General features: G+C 42.4%; 1 long non-coding RNA gene across 1 annotated transcript in view; it reads left to right on the top strand.

Moving 5' to 3' along the window:
* LOC142023208 (uncharacterized) overlaps positions 1 to 21,263 on the top strand; it is a 287,115-nt gene that overhangs the window by 244,736 nt on the left and 21,116 nt on the right. Inside the window, exon 5 of the long non-coding RNA XR_012648164.1 lies at positions 13,688 to 13,842. This is a non-coding gene — a long non-coding RNA (uncharacterized LOC142023208). The remainder of the gene's footprint in view (positions 1 to 13,687; positions 13,843 to 21,263) is intronic.

Genomic DNA, 21,263 nt, shown 5'->3' with positions numbered 1-21,263 from the left:
TACTTTGATGTAGGCTTCACGTGTAGACGTAGCCTATAAGTGCCTCTCTCTCTCTCTCTCTCTCTCTCTCTGTATATATATATATATATATATATAAACCTATATGTTCCCTTCACCTAGCTTTACTACCACAAGTATGATACTGTCCCATCACACTGTTACCACTCCTGCTTTCCTGACTCCCTCAGGCCAAGCAAGCAAAATTAATTTTCAGCCAATTAGGTTATGCCTGAAGAATTAATTTGTTACACTTTAAACTGTAGTATTTTGTATGTTCCTAAGTGCAATTACAAAACTTTAATTTAATCTTACGTACCAATTACAGTCATCTTGTACATGAGCCGGTCTCTTTGTGTCTTGTAGAGCATGGGATCCTAGCTGTCATGAACTAGACATTTTTTAAAAATACATCTAAATATTGCATGTAATTTTTCTGTGTTTTAGGCCTCAATCCTGCAAATGCGCAGAATATGAACAGCTTTTTACATGTGAGAAGCCCTACTGAATTCACTGCTTTAATATTCACAGCTTCTTTGATCCCAAACCAGTCCAATAAATTCAAACAACTTCTTTGGAGCTTTAAACATTTTTTCAGAAAAACCAAGAGGCAGATGTTTAAAGGTATATAGGAGCCTAAAGAAGCAGAGGTCTAGAGTAGATTTTCAAAAGACTCTGGACACCTAGTTCCATATACTACAAAATATTTAGGTGCCCAAATCCCATTGATTTAATCTAAATACCTGGAAGAGCTAGATCTAGGGCCTTTTGCAACTCTCGCCAGGTATGTAAACATCTTTGAAAAATTTGTTTCAGTGTGCTGAGGTACCACTGGGTTAGATACACAGAGAGACAGCTGTTTGGAAGATACCTGGGAAGACACTCATGTGAGTAGGAGGCTATATATCATAGAGGGGCTGTGCAGGCATAGGGATGCAGGGGACTGATAGCATTGTTGGGCTGCAGTGCAAGACAGGGGAGATGGCACCACACTATCAGAAGAAGAAGGTCTGAGATAGAAGGGGGCATGACTGAGGCAGCTAGGCCTCAACACTGCCCAGATCATGCTACATCCTCCGCACAAACCCACCCTTAGTGCCACCTGGAGCACAATGCACAGGGTGATTTAAAAAGCAATGGCTCCAGCATGGCCATAGTTCCTTTTTGAATTGCCAGACCATTTGCCTCTCTTGCTGGTCCCCACTGGTGGGCCTGGCAGGGACTGGCGTGCACCTATTATTAACCAGCAGCACAAAGAGAGGACAGGCATGATTGCCCTGAGGAGGTCCTTTGGGCAGCCATCCCTGCTACTCCCCAGAAGGTCACACGAGAGGCAGGGGAGTAAGAACATGACTCATGACAGGCCATGACACTGCCACCCCACCCCCAAGAAATGTCATTCTTTGGAAATATTTTGTGATCATCTTGTTGCCTTTTAAGTGAGTCAAATCTAAAATTGTAAAGCTAATGTGTTCAGCCACGAACGCACCAACAGCTCTCCTTTGGAAAGGCAGCACACCACTGAAAATCAGACTGTAGCTGGGCATCACAGAAGCCTAATGCCTCTGCTTTCGTCTGCCCATTTCCCAGAAGTGTTTGTATTTGAAACTATGGTGAGATAACACAAATTAAAAGAAATATGATCTTGCTTTTAGGCAAAAGTAAAGGATTATTCTCTGGATAACATGGGGGCAAGTCAAAAATCTAACTCACAGCCATTCTGAGTGTTCACTGCCTGTGGGTACCTCTGTAACAACTGGTGAGAGAATTTAAGAGAGGCAAACTGGACAAAAATGAAAAATTTCATGACACGCAGCAGATTGTGCCCATAAATATTCCTTAGGGTGACTTTTGGTTTTCTTATTAGCAGGAAGTAAAGGGAATTTCCATCATAGGTGTTTAATATTTTTAATAGTGTCAGATGATATGCTAAGCTCATTGGTAGGTACAGCTCAGTGAGTCTTTGGGCTGCCATAATAAATATCTGTGCTTCAGAAGAGAGGTAGAAATTAACAAAAATAAAAAGTGGCCCGAACCATACTATCTATTGCAGGGCGCGTGGTTCCTGAGAAGTGCCAGTTGTTGATTTGAGCAAAAGCATGCTGTGTTTTCATTCACCCCATGCTAGATTTTAAAAGAGCCCAAAGGACATGTTAGAAGTACAATGAGGCTTCTGTTTGCCTTTCTTCCAGTGGAAGTGGCTACCTAGGATTTTACCCCTTCTCATTCTCTATGAGATGGTCTTGATTGAGTGATAGGGGGAGCATTTGGCTATAAATAAATTTGTTTATAAAACATTTAAGTTAATATAAGAAAGGGGCATAATTGACACTCAGTCCCAGATCAGGACTCACACAGATGCCACTGAAAGTTTCTGGCAAAGGTAGAGAATAAAATATGACCTTCATATGTACATATTTGCTAGCTGTTAATTTTTCAGCACTGTTCATGAACATGAGTCCATCTGGCTCAGCTATCTAAATACATAACTCAGCTGCTCCTTCTTCTCTGCCTGTTCTCTACTACTGCTTGCAAAATCCTTCACTATGCCACACTCTGCCTCTACTTACAAGCTTCTAATTGGACTATCCAGCAGCAGCAGACCCATGATAGATAACTAACCATTTGTCCCAGGTTTTCAGTGGACTAGAGGTTGATTAATTGCGATTCACTTTAGAAATATTTGAATAAGCATGTAGTACAAAGTGGGCAAGAGGACACTATTAAATGTATTGAACAATCTACGTGCAGATCCTAATGCAGGGTTTGGTTTAATGCTTAGTTAATGTTGACAGCAAGGCTCCCTTTGTCTCAGATTTGCACTATATAAGGCCCCACATGAACAGGTTCATTGTTCATTCACTTGTGGGGGACTAGTATGTTATTTTCAAACCCATTGATATGCTTTCTTTCTAGGTAGGCACATGTGACTCTGGGAAGCAGATCTTATTTTACAACCGTCCTGGGGCTTCGCTACTCTATCAGGGTGTGGACTGACCCTTGTTCATTGGAATAATGCAGGAACTGCAAAAGTAACAAACTCAAATCATTTCTAAATAATTAGGTCAATGTAAGAAGAGATAGCAGAATGAGCCAATTCTACTTCTTATTGTCTAAGTCCTTGCCTACACTTACCTGAGAGATCAACAACGTGGCAATCAATATGCGGGAGGTCGATTTAGCAGAGTTGCAGTGTGTGGGGGTGCAGAAATTAGAGTAGAGAACTGGGGATGTCAGGGGGATCGGAATAAGTGTTGGGGCATGTGAAGGGGGTCAGAACAAGAGATCAGGGTTCATGAGGGGCTCATGGCAGGGCATTAGGGTGGGAAAGTACAGGAGACGTGGCTGGGAGTGAGTGTTATGGTACAATATTTGTGGGGAGGAGTGGATGACCCAATGACCTGTTTATCTTACTTGGCCACTGGTTTTAGATCAGGATGGTCCTTTCTAGATTTTTTTTTAAAGCTGTCTGAGGCACAAGTCATTTAAGGCTAAGGCCATGTAGCTAAATATCTACGAAAGGCTTTTTAGACATGTGATTGTAGAAGCTTCACCCAAAAGCTAATGAAATATTTAAAGCAAATTTCCAAGTAAGGTCCTGTTGACATCATACACAATTGTTTTTTGTCAGTACATTCAAGGTTGGCACATGTCAATTAAATGCTTTTACCACTTAGAGTCTCTTCCATAGGTTGGAAGGCTTTTCAGTTTTAAATCAGAAAAGCCACTTCCAGGGCAGGAGTCATGGCCCTGCAAGCTGCTGTTGTGGGAGCCTTCAGGACCCATCAGAAGATGGATAAGGAGGGTGTGGCATTGCCTCCCATTGACTCTTGTACCACTGTCCGTGCCTAGGAAGGGGTGTACATTTGCAACCTCTCTCCCCACCTCCCACTGCATACAGGCCTCCATCATAGGCATGCCGTGTCTCCAGGAGGTGGTAGCTAGACTGGCAAAATTTCATCCATCAGTGTCATGCTGTCTACCTGAGGGCTTAGGTCATTGAGCTATGCTAGTCATGGATGTGGATTTTTACTCCCCTGAGTGGTGTTGGTGGATCCACCTAACTTCTTCATGCAGACCGGTCCTGTGGCTACTCCCACACTTTGAGTTTGAAGGAATGCCTAATTCATGCAGGTGTGGGGTTCACTATTTCATGTAGCAGCACCTAGACTACTTACACAGCGAGAGAATAACTTCCCTCTGTAGTCTTAGCTGAACAGCAGCTGGCTGGCATAGCTCACACTGCAGAGGCTCCTGCACTAAGCTTCCCAGGTTCATCCACCTCCTGCATGTTTTATAGACATATTCATGCTAGCTCTCATTGAGTAGGCACTAGTACAAATAGCTTTCTAGTAACAGTAGAGGAGGCCTGGCTGAACCATTCCAAAAACTAGTATGTACTCAGTGAGGCTCAGCCGCAACACCAATATGATCCTGTGAATACACTGCTATTTTTTATGCACTGGATCTCATAGACATAGGGTGAGTCGAGGAAATCACACCCCTAGCTTGCAGGGTAGACACATCATGAGCTAAGAGCTTGTTATCCTTTGGAGAAGAAGCAGTAGCTGTCCAAATACTGTAGCGGCAGTTAGAGGCCATGACTTAGCAAATCATTAAACACATGTTTAATTTTAAGTGCATACTTAACATTATGCATTGGCTTCAGTAAGTCTCTGTCTACATTAGCCCAGAAGCTCAACCTGCTCAGGATCGATCTTCCAAGGTTGGATTTCGTGATTCACCTCACAATTGACCCCTGTACCCCTTGCATGGTGACAAGTATCATAGAAGTAGCTGTGCTAGCCTGTATCTGCAAAAATAATGAGAATTCCTGTGGCACCTTATACACCAACAGATTTTTTGGAGCATAACATTTCATGGGCAAAGACCCACATCATCAGATGCATTGGAATGGAAATGCCAGAGGCAGGTCTCTGTATACAAGCTTATGAAAAGAAGGGAGTACCAATCAAGAGGCAGGCCAGAGCTGACAAAGTTAAGTCAGTCAGGGAGGATGTGGCCCACTTCCAGCAGCTGATTGTAGCCCTCCAGCCATTCCCAGTCTTTCTTCAATCCTTGATCGATAGTGTCAAATTTGCAAATGTATTGTAGCTCTGCAGTTTCTCTTTGGAGTCTGTTCTTTTTTTTTTGTTGTTGTTGTTGCAGGATGGCTACTTTTAATTCTGCTACTGAATGTCCATGGAGATAGAAGTGTTCTCCTACAGGCTTTTGTATGTTACCGTTCCTGATAGCTGATTTGTGTCAACTTATTCTTTTACTTAGAGACTGTCTAGTTTGTCCAATGGATAGGGCAGAGGGGCATTGCTAGCACATAATAGCATGTATTAGATTAGTAGATGTGCAGGTGAATCAGCCCCAATGCTGTGGTTGATGTGGTTAGGTCCTGTGATGTTGTCGTGAGTATAGATAGATGAGCAGAATAAGCACTGAGGTTTGTTGCAGGGATTGGTTTCTGAGTTAGAGTTATTGGTCTATAGTTGATGGTGAGGATTTGTTTCAGGCTGATGGGCTGTCTGTAGGCGTGGGCTGGCCTGCATCCCAAGGTCTGTGAGAGTGAGGGATCATTGTCCAGAATCACTGATGTTGTATTGGAGAGGTTTTAGCTGGGGGCTGTAGGTGATGGCCAGCGGTGTTCTGTTGTTTTCCTTGTTGGGCCTGTCTTGTAGCAGGTGGCTTCTGTGTACATGGCTGTCTCTGTCAATCTCTTTCTTCACTTCCTTAGGTTGGTATTATAGATTTAAAAAGCTCGATAAAGGTCTTGTCGGAGTTTGTCTCTGTCTGAGTGGTTGGAGCAAATGCGGTTGTACCTTAGTGTTTGGCTGTAGACAATGGATTGTGTGGTGTGCTCTGGATGGAAGTTAGGATGAAATGATGTGCTTATGGACTTTGCTGGTTCAGGGCAGAAAGGGTCTAGTTCATTTACTACACTGGGTTTTCTTGGATTTGCGTTGCACTTTTATAATGTTCTTTTCCCCAAATATTACATTTTTCTCATCTCATTTAAGTGTATCAGGAGAGCTTGGACTAAACCATTTAATCCCATTTGCTCTAAAATCAGATCTGCAACATGAGACGTTGGATTAATACATCTGGCATTTCCGAAATTATAGATCCCAAACAGCAACTGCTGCTATGGTATTCCTGCCTCCCTTGTAAAGCGGCGCTGAAATAAAATAAACCCTCTTCTTCTATCTCCATTTAATTGAAAGATAGCCATGTAAGAAAAGATGAAGTATCCTTAGTGATGGTCTCAGTAGGCTATTGAATTTCTGTCTCTGCTTTGACACGTCATGGTTTTGTTTTCTGCTCCTGAAGAGAATTAATTCTCTTGCCCACAGGGACCAATCTAGTCTTCACCATAAAGTCCTAAGTATTAGTGTTTTAAATCCAACTCACAGAAAAAGGCAGGAGGTATATAGGAGACAGGAGGAGTAAGAATCACAGATGGGACCTTTAACAGGCCGGTTGTTTAAAATTCCTTTTAAAATAGACACAATGGAACCCAGTGCTAATTTTTTTCAAAACAGAATTGAGGATTTTTTTTTAAAATTTTTTTAAGGGTTCTTGAATCCTTACTCTTAATTCCATGTTTTTTTCCTGACAATCCTTGATTGTTTTACAATTAATTACATTAGAATTGAAATGCTCACATAGGGCCAGATTCAGAGTTCACTGGGACAGCATCACATCTGATGTCAGGGGGCTTTGGAGCAGGTTCTGAGTTTCCTTTTACTATCACTAACATACTTTTGAATATATCAAATAAGCTTTCCTGAACAGTGTGGAACTAATGAAATACTGTCTAATCAGCATTCACAGCTTTGGTTTCCAAAGCAGGAGGGAAAAAACACAGAATCCAAAGTATATATAAAATAAAATTGAGGAATAGAAAAAAAACAAAACTAATTTTAAACTCAGGAGAAGGTGGAAAAGGACATTTGCAAGATAGCCCCTCAAGTGATGTGATGCAGGTTATGCGCTATAATATCTCCCAATTATTTTCATTGGTTTGATTGCAATAGAGGAGGTGCATTATTTAACATCACAGTTCTATGGCTAAATTTGGTATAAAATATTCCCAAAGTTCAGCTTACGATGAATTAGAATGAAACAACAGTTTCCCTGGCGTACCCAGGCAGCCCTGGTGTGTCTTCAGAACTATTTTTCTCCAGCTTTTCTTGCCTTGAAAAGGAGTCTTTTGGAATGCCAGAAGAGAGAACATTTGGGGATACATTGAGGAACTGATGGTGAATAAGGCCACTCAGGGGTTTAAACTATGAGGACAGGGGCCTTCCTGGGTGTTATTTGGCTAATTGTGTGCCTGTGTAAGAGAGGACAGAGGAACAGAAGTGCTGGTAATGTGGGTTCTTAGAGGAATTTTTTTAGGCACAGTGCTGGCTGAATAGGGTGGTATGGAACAGCAGGCTCTCCTGCTGCTTGCTCCCTGCTATCTTCAGCAAAACAGAACTTTAGATGTAATGTTGTAAATCAACAAGACTGCAGCAAAGAAAATAACAAGATTTCTCATCATTTCTCTTCCTCATGGAAATGACTTACAGGGCCCTTGATGATACTTTCTGGTCACAAGGGATAAAGGCCTCTGTCCAGCCCTTTGTGAGCATTGAAAACTTCCCTTGCAGGGATTCCACAGGCTTGCCTCTTCACATGGATGCTGGTTTGGGTGAGATTGTTTAGAACCTTGTGGCAATGGGCCCTAGGTTCTCCTTGTTCATTACAAGCCCAGTACCTTTCCTCCTGAAGTCTATGGAAAGACTGCCATAGGCGATGATAGACTGAGCAGGTGTGTGTGTGTGTCTGATCTGCCTGTAGGTTCGTGGAGCCTTATTATGATTGCCTTAATGTGGTCCTCTTTGCAACCTGTGATGTATAAACGGCTGTGTGCTATTCTGGCACTAATGAAAACAAATGTCTGATAAAATAGGGTGGATTCATCAGAGTAAGTGAAGAGATATTTTTCATTTTTTTTCCCTGAGAATTTTAATGAATCAACAGCAATTCCAATTCATTATTTATCTACTTCTGAATTTTAATGAATAGTTCCCAGCACTCATTAACAAATCGCTGTATTTATGGCAAACTGACACTTCATAAATATCAAATTGTGCTATTTTACATGCGAGGTTTATATAAATATAGAAATTTAGTAATTATCACTCGAACTCTTCATTAAAATTCAAAAGCAGATAAATAAGAAGCAGAAGCTTTTTGTCTTATTATTGAGACAAATTGTAGAGCCACCATATTTCCTTGTGTGTCGTGTCCTTTCTACTGCTTGGTAGATGGAACTTGCTGTGGAGTCAGTTCCTTTGTAAGGTCCTTTAAGGCCATTGTGTTTCTTCTTTAACCCTTTCTCTTCCTGTGCCTTAGAACGCCTCTGTTTGGTATATTATAATGTAACCTGGGTTGTCTCTTGTCCCTGTGGGTTATTATTTAGCTTTCTGTGTTTGTCAGTCTCATTGGTCTGGGCATCCTTTTGCCATTCTAATTTTTTTTGTATTGTTATGGCATAAGCCAGCAGTCAGTTTATGCACCTCCATGTATGCAACTCATGGAATTGCAAGTCCATAAAATCCAATTACAACATATAAAATGATGCAATTGGCTAGGAGCTCTTTTGATAGCAACAGCTGGGAGTGTAAAAGAAAAGGAGACACACTTCCTCCATATTTAACGTGCTGCATAAATTGTATCTTAATCTCATCTACCCAGCGGTAAGGAAGGTGTAATTCTGTTGCAGTCAGCAGCTAGCCTAGGTTATTATCAGTGTCCTGGAGATCTGGCCTAGCATGTTTACCACCCACACCAGTAAAACGGGTAATAACATCACAGTGCATTGAGACCTAGTGGACAAAGCACTGAACTGAAGCTCAGGCTTTGCATGGCTCTGGCCTTTAGGGTGACGTTGGACAAATCCTTTCCTGCTGTGTGCCGCAGTTTCCCTACTTGTGTAATGGAAATAATTAACCTGGCTGCCTTTATAAAGTCCCTGGACAGCTGCAGCTGAAAAGAGCTGTATTATGACTAATTAATTAATTAATTGGTACAGGGAAATCAGCCCCGTCTCACAGGAAGGGGATCCAAGACATATAGAGCAATGTTAAATGATTTATTTCAGGTCACAGTGGAGGTCCATGTCAGAGCCAGAACGACAATGCTTACTCCACAAGGAATTGTGAATGAGTGTTTGAAAAGCAGATAGAATTGAGAGTCTAATAAAGGGAAACATAAAGGTCTCCTAAAAAACCAGAAACCTATTCAACTAGCTCATTATACAAGCTACAGTAGTTCTTGGTGTGCTAACTACTGTTTCCTTAAATACCAAACCAAAGAGTGGGGCTTAATTAGTAATGAAATAGGTGACATGGCTCAAGTGATTTTCTTTTAACGTTCAGATTGGAAGTGGCAAGACCAGAGGTGCTGGGGTTATGATATGCGAGGCATAGCGGTGCTCAGGGTCCCAACCGTGGCAAGCCTGGACCCAAATTATGCATTGCCAAAGGCAGTCATTCTATTTAAAAAGGCAGTCGGTGCTCCTGATGCCTGATACACTGGCCAGTGGAGCTCACAGCTGCTAAACATCACTCCTCAGAGATTTGTGTGCCAAGGCCAGGTGAACCATTTGGCCTTGGCTTCAAAGGTGGCCTCAAATTTAGACACTTGTTAATTGTTTGAGAATTTTTACAACTTCTTTTCATATGCATCTCTATGGAACTGGAATGTGATACTCTCTCAGCTTAGTAGATTCTGAGGTTTTCTTTTTTGGGGTTGAACCACCAGCAAGTGGGTTTTTACCCATGAAAGCTCATGACCCAATAAATTCATTAGTCCCTGAGATGCCACAGGACTGCTTTATTGTGTTTGAAGTTACATACTCATAGAATCATAGAATGCTAGGACTGGAAGGGACCTTGAGAGGTCATTGGATTCAACCCCCTGCCCTCATGCCAGGACCAAGTACTGTCTAGACCATCCCTGATAGACATTTATCTAACCTGTTCCTAAATATCTCCAGAGGTGGAGATTCCACAACCTCCCTAGGCAATTTATTCCAGTGTTTGACCACCCTGACAGTTAGGAACTTTTTCCTAATGTCCAACCTAAAGCTCCCATGCTGCAGTATAAGCCATTGCTTCTTTTTCTATCCTCAGAGTCCAAGAAGAACATGTTTTCTCTCTCCTCCTTATGACACCCTTTTAGATCTCTGAAAGTATCATGTCCTCCTCCCCGCTATCATGTCCCCCCTCAATCTTCTTTCTTCCAAACTAAACAAGCCCAATTCTTTCAGCCTTTCTTCATGGTCACGTTCTCTAGACCTTTGATCATTCTTGTTGATCTTTTCTGGACCCTTTCCAATTTATCCTCATCTTTCTTGAAATGTGGTGCCCAGAACTGGACACAATACTCCAACTGAGGCCTAACCAGCGTAGAGTACAGCCGAAGAATGATTTCTTGTGCCTTGTTCACAACACATCTATTAATGCATCCCAGAATCATGTTTGTCTTTGTTGTAATTGCAGCACACTGTTGACTCATATTTAACTTGTGGTCCACTACAACCCCTAAATCCCTTTCTGCCATTCTCCTTCCTAGTAAGTCACTTCCCATTCTATATGTGTGAAACTGATTGTACCTTCCTAAGTGGAACACTTTGGATTTGTCTTTATTAAACTTCATCCTCGTTACCTCAGACCATTTCTCCAATTTGTCCAGATCATTTTGAATTTTGACCCTATCCTCCAAAGCAGTTTCAACCCCTCCTAGCTTGGTATCATCTGCAAACTTAATAAGTGTACTTTCTATGCCAATATCTAAATCGTTGATGAAAATATTCAACAGAACTGGTCCCAGTATAGACCCCTGCAGAACCCCACTTGTTATACTTTTCCAGCAGGGTTGAGAACCATTAATAACTACTCTCTGAGTACAGTTATCCAGCCAGTTTTGCACTCACCTTATAGTAGCCCCACCTAAGCTGTATTTGCCTAGTTTATTGACAATAATATCATGCAAGACCATATCAAATGCTTTACTAAAGTCTAGGTATACCACATCTACCGCTTCTCTCTTATCCACAAGGCTTGTTATCCTATCAAAGAAAGCTATCAGATTGCTTTGACATGATTTGTTCTTTGCAAATCCATGCTGGCTGTTCCCTATCAGTTTACCAACTTCCAGGCGTTTGCAGAGATTTCCTTAATTACTTGTTTTATTATTTTTCCTGGCACAGAAGTTAAACTGACTGGTCTGTAGTTTCCTGCATTGTTCTTATTTCCCCATTTTATAAATGGGCATTATATTTGCCTTTTTTCAGTCTTCTGGAATCTCTCCTGTCTCCCATGATTTTCCAAAGATGATAGCTAATGGCTCAGATACCTCTTCCATCAGCTCCTTGAGTATTCTAGGATGCATTTCATCAGGCCCTGGTGACTTGCAGACATCTAACTTTTCTAAGGCTCTGTCTACACTACCATCTTACTTTGAAAGAAGGATGGTAATTAGGGTGTTGGGAGTTTACTAATGAAGTGCTGCCGTGCATAGGCAGCACTTCATTAAGTAAATTCCCCGCTGCGGCAACTCCGAACTTTTAAACTTTGAAATACTGGCACGCGTCTAGCTACGGCTCACCCACTGGTACTTCGAAATACCGGGGCAACTTCGAAGTCTCCTTACTCCTCAATGAGTTTCCCTTTATGCCTGTACCTAATTTGTGCTCATTTTCTGCCTTTGCCATTCTAATCTTGCCCCTGAATTCCTGTGTTGTTTGTCTATATTTATCCTCTGTAATTTGTCCTATTTTCCATTTTTTATATGATTCTTTTTTTATTTTGAGATCATGAAAGATCTCCTGGTTAAGCCAAGGCAGTCTTTTGCCATATTTCCTATCTTTCCTATGCAGCGGAATAGCTTGCTTTTGGGCCCTTAATAATGTCCCTTTGAAAAACTGCCAACTCTCCTCCATTGTTTGTCCCCTCAGTCTTGCTTCCCACGGGACCCTACCTACCAGCTCTCTGAGTTTACCAAAATCCGCCTTCCTGAAGTCCATTGTCTCTATTTTGCTGTTTTCCCTTCTACCCTTCCTTAAAATTGTGAACTCTATGATTTCACGATCACTTTCACCCAAGCTGCCTTCCACTTTCAGATTCTCAATCAGTTCCTCCCTATTTGTTAAAATCAAATCTAGGACAGCTTCCTCCCTTTCTCTCAGCTTAGCAATGCAAAGGCTAGAAAACCATTTATTAAGTAAAACAAATTCAAATTATGTCTCAGGTTTTTTTCCAGTGCATTATTTTGAGTTCATTTGTCATCACTGATTCTTTTTATTGCAGCTGGGGGGGGGGGGGAGGTGGGGGCGGGGGTGGGGGCGGGGAGGAGCAGGCTCAAAAGCTGGAAGTTGGAAGTTTCAAAAGGTGGAAGTGGGTGACCTCTGAGAGAACCTGGTATTATGTTAGATACCTGAAACTTGCAACTTGAATACAGCAGTGATATCTGTGACAATTAGCATTAACCAATGTGCATGTTCTTGTGATGCAATTAACATTTTTTGTCATATATATTTTTACCCCCCCCCCGTTTTTGGCCATTCTGCTGGCATATATTGTACCTTCTAGAATGTCAAACAGTGGAGTTTAGAGTACTGGTGCAGTTGCATGTGATTTTATCTCATCTTTCTCTGCGTGAAAGAGGGTGACTTGTTACAGTCAGCAGTCACATCATTGTGTCTTTGTGCTCTCCAAATCTCATTGCCAGTGTTCCCTCTAATTTTTTTGCTGTATAGGCAGAATAACGTTTCTGTGCACCGAGGCATGAGGCGATATGCACCATCACTGGAAACAAGCTGTTGTCTGTGATGGGCGGTGGGAACTTTGCTAATCAGCTGCAAGGCATTTGAAATTGTCCAAGTGCTCAGCTTACAGGGAACACTGGTCTGTAACCACTTTTATGTCCTCTCACTAGATTTGTAAACTTTCTGGATCATCAGCCATGTTCTTTTAATTTCTATTTGTACAGCACCTAGCACAACGACTAACCTGCTCTTGAATGCTGTGACAACACAAAGAATAATAAGAGTGTCTAGCTGTGGTGCTCAGAGACAATGGTGGGATTTTTCACATCTGGGACTGGCTGCCCAGTTCTCATTAATTTCTAATGGGAAATGGGAATGTAAAATCCCACAATAACTACATCCCCGGCTAGGAAAATTGTGAACTAGCTGCTGCCAAATAGAAATCCTTCCTTATTTCCCCATTTCTCTTTTTATTTTTAATTCCAGCTCCGCTTTTCCCAGCTGACCTTTTCTTTTTTTTTTTTTTTTTTTTTTGTCTGTCACGCGTAGCTTTTCCGTGGTGCTTCCAGCTGCCATTCAGCTAGGCTGCAATCCAGCTGAAGTTTTCATTAGAGCAAAGCCTTCCTAATGTTGTGCATTGTGCAGGTTCAGCAGTTCAGTCATTAATCCTCTCCCACGGCTCTCTGCTACCCCGGGGGAGGTTCCACTCCAGGAAGCATATCTCCTTGGTCTGTCATGTCGAGAGCCAGGAGCTCCTGAATTATTTTTGAATTTATTGACACCATTGTAACAACAGAAACATTGGACTTTTGTGTCTAAATGAATGCCAGATTTCATTCTCTCTCTCTTTTCTTTTTATAGGACATATGCCTCTACAACTGCCAAGGGCTTCAAAGCTCAGTCAGAGTAAAACAGACAGTGGTACATTCCAGTGGAGGCTTCTGTACATTTTTAAATGGCCCCTCTTCAAGACAGTCATTCTTGCCGTTTTGATTCACATGTCCCCTCCATCCCAGGTTTGATGTTGGCCTACTTTCCCGTGCTACCATACCCCTCTGCATTGGGATAATAAAGCACAAAAGCAATCCAACAAGTGCCAGGCTATTGCCATGGCCTTCTTTATTCACTGTGCTGATGCCCTTTCATTGCACAAACCAAGAAGATAATGATGTCGCTTTGAATATCTTTGTCCCCTTCCATCTGAGGATTGCAAAGCACTTGCCCTGCTTATCAAAGCAGCAGTCTAGCTAGGTTAGTGTTTAACAGTGATGTTTCAGAGGAAGGTGAAAGAAATGCTATGCTAGGCAGTTATGGAATCACATGACCATATTTCACCAACTGCTTTTAGCTTTAGTCCCTTTCCCAAATTCTTGGCTATGTTTAACCCTTGCCATTATAAGTCTAGGTATATTCATGACCCCCATACTAATGAATTCAAGCTGCATGATACCCTAACTAAGGTGCTATTTATACATCGAGAACCTGTAGCTTAGAAAAATTAACAGACTAAAGTCATGTAAGTAAGGTTTTAGCAAAGCTGGGAACAGAGCCTGGCTCGCCTGGCTCTTACAGACAATCCCTTGCAAAAACTCCTTGTTTAGAATGTTCTGTTCTGAAGCATCATCATCCCTGAGATAAAATCATAGAGTTGGAAGAGTCCTCAAGGAGTGCATCGAGTCCAACTCCCTGCTCAAAACAAGACCAATCCCAATTAAATCACCCCAGCTAGGGTAGAAGGAGATTCTATCACCTCCACAGTACCTCCTTCCAGAACTTCATCACGCCTAGTGAAATAGCTTTTTCTGAATATACAGTGTAGACCCCTCCACTGTCCTTTGAGACACTTGCTCCTCATTCTATCATCTGACACCATGGAGAACAGCCTCATTCCATCCTCTCTGGAATCGTCCCTTCCCCTTTTTCAGGTACTTGAAAGCTGCTATAATTTTCCCCCTCATGTGTCTCTTCTGTAAGGCTGTAGGGGATTGCAAAATTGTCTCTGAGATAGCCCAGTTTTTCCATTTAGGATATCATTTGCAGAGCCCCATCTGAGAACTTCCCAGCCTGGATTGGAAGTCATCAGCAAGTGGGTTACACAAGTGCTCCATGACTGGCTGTGGACTAGAGCTCAAACTCTGATGCTCATGTCATTCCTTGACGATGGTGCTCCATCCTAACCGGCAGCTTCAAAATGCTGCTGCTACAGCTATAGTTTGAACGCGAGCACAAGCCCCCACAAGCCCAAATCTCGCAGCTGTGCAGAGGTGTCCTTCAGGGGTCAAAAAGTCAATTTGAGGATCTTGAGTCAGATACAGGATCAAATGCAGAATCCAAGAGAGCCTAGGGAGTACAACCATGATGGGCACTTCACCATCTGGGCTGCCGAAGAGGTGAGTGACGCATTACAGGACCTGTACCTTGTACCTGACCCTACCCAAACCCGTGGATTGCATGGGTCCCAACAGTCCAAGCTAGAAGTCGTGATAATGTAGCAACAAAAGCATCATCCAAGAGGAATGGGTACAGTTTTACACTATGAGATAAATTCAATTTTTAATAATTTCGATTTTTAACCTCATTCTTATGAATTCGAATTTGTGTCCAGAAGCCTACTTGCCATACAACCCACCATTTTTCCGTGTCGTTTCCACATCCTCATTGCCTTATGCAAGTTTAACAGCATGAACAGTACGCTATGGGTTCCTTAGCTTTGGTTGCTTGTGGGTGTTTCATGTTACAATCCCAGAATGCAAAGCACTGCCCCAGAATTCAGAGCATGCAGTAACAGAATTCAGTCCTCCTCCAAATCTGCCGGGGTTCCCTGTGCCATATGTGCTCTGTGGATGTTGGCATAGTGGCGGGAAGCTGTGCTATCAGTCCCGTTGACCCTGCCCAGTTCCATCAGCTGTGCATCCGAGCCTTTATATTTGCAGGCCTGAGTGCTGCAGAATTCAAATTCAAATTCCAATTCAATCAAAAATTCGCAGGCTTCCTGTGCCCTTCTTCACGCACACCTGGATGGGGAGCAGTGGAGAAGGAGGTAGCCCGCCATACATGGAGGGTCACCGTGTAGCTTTGTGGGATACATACAGAGCACTTCCGGAGGCTAATGAATTCGAATTAAAGACATGGCGCTTCCACGCTAGCCTTTATTCAAAATGGTAAATCTGAAATTGATGCTATACCCATCCAGTATTATCGACATTTTGTTATCAGTATTAGGACTCACTAATTTGAGCTAATGGTATTTACAGTGAAGAAAATTTGGAAAGAAGGGTGCTTTTGAAATCAGAGCATCCTTTCGAAGGAACCCGGCTACATGGCCATTTTCATTTCAAAATCAGCAGTTTTGACCGGTCAGGTGGCCATTGTTATTCAAATGAGGTGCTGAATATTCATATCAGTGCCTCATTTGCATTTTTGAACAGCTGTAATTTACATACCCCTTCTGCAATGGAGGAATAGTGTAGCCAGAGGGAGGTTTACATATTTTGAAATAAGCCAACAGCTATTTCAAAATTATTTTGAAACAGCAGTTGCATTGTGTAGACACTAGGATAGTTATTTTGAAATAACTTTGCTGTTTAGACATACCAGGAGTGCTTACGTAACCCACACCTGTAGGGGTGTGGTTCACTGTCCCATGTAGTGGCATTGTGTCTACACATGCCCCTCCCCTTCAGAAGGATCATGTTAATAAGGCATTTCAGAGCAGAACAGAACAGAATGAGGCCCTGACATGCATATTCAGCACCTTATTAGCATAATGGCGGCCAGCTGCACTTCAGAAGTGCTGCTTTCAAAATGCAGACTGGCTGTATAGATGCAGGCGCTTTGAAATAAACCCCACACTTCGAAATTCCCTTATTCCCAATTCATTTTGGGACTTGGGAATAAGGGAATGAATTGGGAATAAGGGAATTTCAAAGTGTGAGGTTTATTTCGAAGTGCCCACGTCTACACAGCCAGTCTGCATTTCAAAAGCCGCAGTTTTGAAGTGCAACTGATGGTCATTATGCTAATGAGGTGCTGAATATGCATATCAGTGCCTTATTAACCTGTTCTAAAATGCCTCATTAACATGAACCTTTTGAAAGGGAGGGGTGCGTGTAGATATGGCCAAACAGAAGAAGAACTAGTCTCCTCTACAGCCTTAGCTGCGACGCAGTTGGCCTTTATATCAAACTGTAGTGGCTCATATCCTAAGCTGTAGAGGTCCCAGGTTCAAATCTGCCTGGGGGTGGTTGCACTTACATCGAATGAACCTCTAACTAAGCAATATTATGCTACACAAACTCTAAAAAATGTCTGATGAAGTCTGTGATGCCCTAGCATCCCAATATTCACCACTGTCATACAAGGAGTGCATTTTTGTACAAGGTATTTCTAAAGAAGTATCATTCTAAAAGTTTTGATCTGGTAGAAATTAATATTTCATTGGGTTATAGGTGATATTGTTGTACAGAAGTTATGAACTTTGGCTATATCTGCATTACTAAAACACAAGCAGCCTTTCAGGTGCAACAGTAGAAAAGCCAAATAATGTGTATGGCTCACTGAGGAAATGCACACATGCACAGGGATTACCCCAGGAGTTGGGTACAGTGGAAACCACACCGAGACAGCCCTGCACAATGGAAACTGTTTGAAACAGATCACAGCAAGTGGAAAGAAGATATAAAAGGAAGTCAGTTATGCCATGGGAGGACTTCTCTCTCTAAAACGCACCTGGGAACACCTGAAGAACAAAGACTCAGCTGTGGGAAGAAGTGATGGTCCCATGCTGGAAGGACTTTTAGTTTGTGTATGAAAATCTGGGAACACCAAGGAAACTTGTGCCTCACGAATCTGTCAGCCTCTTTATCACTCATGTAGCATACGCATTAGCAAATTCTCACTGTACCAGGACTCAGGGAGAGATGCTTCCTGCTCTGGATCCGTGGGTGACCACTTTACCCCACTTTGTGCTGGATTAGTCAATAACCCCTTTGTCCAGAGAAGTCCATGAGTCCTGACTGAGCACAGTGTTAACAGCTAAAAAAATTTAAAATAATTAATTAAAAATAATAAGCTGGTGAGTTGCTTCAGCAGAGACAAAGGGTGCTGCTAGGGTTAAGGCCCTGCACTGGGATGCAGGAGAGCAAAGGGGACTGCCTATTTTTTTCAGACTCCCTGTTTAACCTTGGCCGAGTCAGTTGAGGGACTGATTTTCAGAACACTGCAGTCTATTGCAAATGTGGACACTCAGCCTCAAGAGTAAAAGTCAAGGGTCAAAGCAGGTAAATGGAGTTCTCATTTGGGGCGTAAGGAGTTCAGTTTTTCCACTTCTTTCTTTTTCTTTAATTATTACATCCACACAAGCTCATTTACAAATCAGGCCTCTAACATCTGTTTTTCCACTCCTAGTGACTGCTGAGAAAATATCAAAATTGTCAATGTTACGCTTAGCTGATGCAGCAACTCATAGTGTCGGAGGCCATCAGGTGGTTGAGCAACATCTACGAAGAACACATCACTAGACATTAGCAATGCCAGGAGGGCTGAGGTTGAGTGGCAATCAGAAGTGGAGTTGGGAAAGTAACTCAAATTTACTTTCCTTCTGGACTGTAGTTTCTAATGGACAACATTCCCCAAAGTGTTTAACTATTGAGGGTCAGTCTTCACTCATTAATGTACCAGGTTTCTGCAATCCAACTTTCTGTACAGGTTGAACCTCTCTAATCTGGAACTCTCTTGTCCGGCAACATCCATAATTTGGTATGATTTTAGTTAGCCAAATGACCACTACATATCATGGGTGTGGCCAAGTTTCCTGTGGTCCCGTAAAGTTTGTTTACAGCCACCAGTCCTGGATTTCAGTGTTGTGTGATGTTATTTAGCTGGAATTTACCCTTAAATGTCTCCTAAGAGCCCAGTAAGCAGTGGAAGTGTTGCTGATGCTGCTAGACAATGGTCTGGGAAATTCTTTTGTTTGGCATTGGTCAGGTCCCGATGGTGCTGGACTAGAGAAGTTCAGCCTGTATCACCTTTCATGAGTAATATAGCTAGATAATTAGATGCTAATATCTAAACTGTATTGTTAAGTATATTCACAGCTAGCCCAACACGGCACTGGGGCATCTGGGGGTGGGTGGGAAGCCAGCACGCTGACAGCAGGGCATGGCTGGTGGGCCGCAGATTCTATTTTCAATTGCAATGTGGGGTCCTGAAGATGCAGGGTCCAAGGCAATCATCTTGCCCTAAGCATGTGCCTGAATAGATTCACCTGAATTTGTGTTATTGCTGATCAGGTAATACATGTATCTTTGACTTTTAAAATGACCTTTGTATTTGTGATAACCTAAGCACTTTACTCATATGTAGATGAAGATGTATTGTCTTCATCTCTGTATTGTGTAAATTGTTTACATTTGCTTTAATAACATTTTTATTTGTCTATCTGGCTTACTTAGATTGCAAGGTCTTAAAGGCAGGATCTGCTTGTGCTAGCTGTTGTAGAAACACTTCATTACAATGGGTCACCAGTCTCGTCCAGGCCGCTAGGAAATAACAGCTCTAGTGACAACCATAATAAGTGCTTTTTTCATATGCATATATTTGAAAAAAAGAGGAGGCAATACTCAGCCAGCTCCCTGCCTCCCCACTCCTTGGGATTCCTGCGGCTGTGGCTGCCTGTGAGACACCACACCCCAGCTGGCTCCCCACCATGGGACTGCTGGGGACTCCTGTCCCCTGGGCCAGAGTTCCCATGGTTGGGGATGCCGTCAGGGCTCCCTGTTGCATAGCTAGTGGGGTTCTCCTGCCACCTAGCCAGGGATCCTGTGTCTGGGGCTGCTGAGGTGCCAGTACTCCATACCAGTACGTACTAGCACAAAGCACTGACCATCAGAACACCCTGGCATTGGTTTTGCTTGAGAGCAAGGGTAGGCATGCTGGAGCAGTCTTCATTTATGTAGGATTCAGCCATAAAGGATCCTCCAAAATCATGGTCTTGTGACTGGAATGTGCCAGGGAAAAAAGATTCTAATTCTCTGAAAATGCATTTGGAAGATTATACAGTTTGACTCATGGGCACATTTAATGAGTTTCTGGCAGAATGACTGCACCTCCTCAGAAAGAAGGCAGAATTTTAGTCACACAGAAATTACATCAAAAGAAGCCAAATGTTTTATGAATCCTACCACTAATGAGCCACAAATGCTGGTTTTTCCCCATTGTACAGGAAAATTATGAATTTTTAAACATATACAAAACAAATTGTTTGTGGTTACATTAGGCCTTCAAAAGGCAGCGTGAACATAAATTCCAAGATGAATAGAGCAATATTGGATGCTTGCCTCACTGCTTGACTTCAATAACTTATCTCAATAAATCCCCCAGCAGAAAACATCTTATGTACCTCAAGCCTGGAGAAGATGAGACACGTATGCTGGAGGAATTACAAGACAGAGGGGCTTTACTGCAACAGTGAACAAGCTGAAAATTACAAGGTAATGGAAACTCAGCAGGAGGCCCTCCTTACCCTGCCATTAGCAAACTTCTGCAATGATTGCCTCGGGAAACACTTCAGTTATGTAAGCACTGTACACTGCTTCTGCACTTTGCATCTCCAACCAGCTAAGCCCAGAGAGAATATAATTTGATGAGAGGAGATACCTGGATAAGATGAGATAGCTGAGCAAGGAAGAGTGGCTTACCCAGCCAAGCAGTGGTACCTGCCCTGTGAGTATTCCTAACTGAACCAGCAAAGAACCCGCATTCATAAGAACATAAGAACTGCCATACGGGGTCCATCTAGCCCAGTATCCTGTCTTGAGACAGTGACCAATGCCAGATACCCCAAGGGGAGTGAACAGAACAGGAAATCATTGTGTTCCCTCTTCTGTCATCCATTTCCAGCCTCTAACAAAACAGCTAGGGACACCTTTCCTTCCCCTCCTGGCTAATAGCCATTGATGGACTTTACCTCCATGAATTTATCTAGCTTTTTTCAAAAACCGTATTAAAGTCCTGATCTCTACAACATCCTCTAGCAAAGAGATCCACAGGCCTATTGTGCACTGCTTGAACAAAAATCTTCCTTTTGTTAGTTTTAAAGCTGCTATCCATTCATTTCATCTGGTGACCCTTAGTTCTTACGTTATGGGAACAAGTAAATAACTTTTCCTTATTCACTTTTTCCATACCTGAAATGATTTTCTAGACCTCTGTCATATCCCACCCTCTTGGTCTCCTGTTTTCTAAGATGAAAAGTCCCAGTCTTCTGAACTACAGAAGAGAATCACACCGATAGAATCATAGAATCACAGGGTTGGAAGAGACCTCAGGAAGTCATCAAGTTTTCAACTGGGACTCAATGGGCCGCAAGATGGATACTCATCATGAGCCCCAGAATAAGAAGAAATTCATTAATACAGGACTTGCTGAATATTTCAAA

This window comes from Carettochelys insculpta, chromosome 19, assembly GCF_033958435.1.
Source record: "Carettochelys insculpta isolate YL-2023 chromosome 19, ASM3395843v1, whole genome shotgun sequence".
In the NCBI taxonomy this organism is placed as follows: Eukaryota; Metazoa; Chordata; order Testudines; family Carettochelyidae; genus Carettochelys; species Carettochelys insculpta.
Note: the sequence above shows the minus strand (reverse complement) of the source record. Positions and strands in the feature narration are given on the sequence as shown.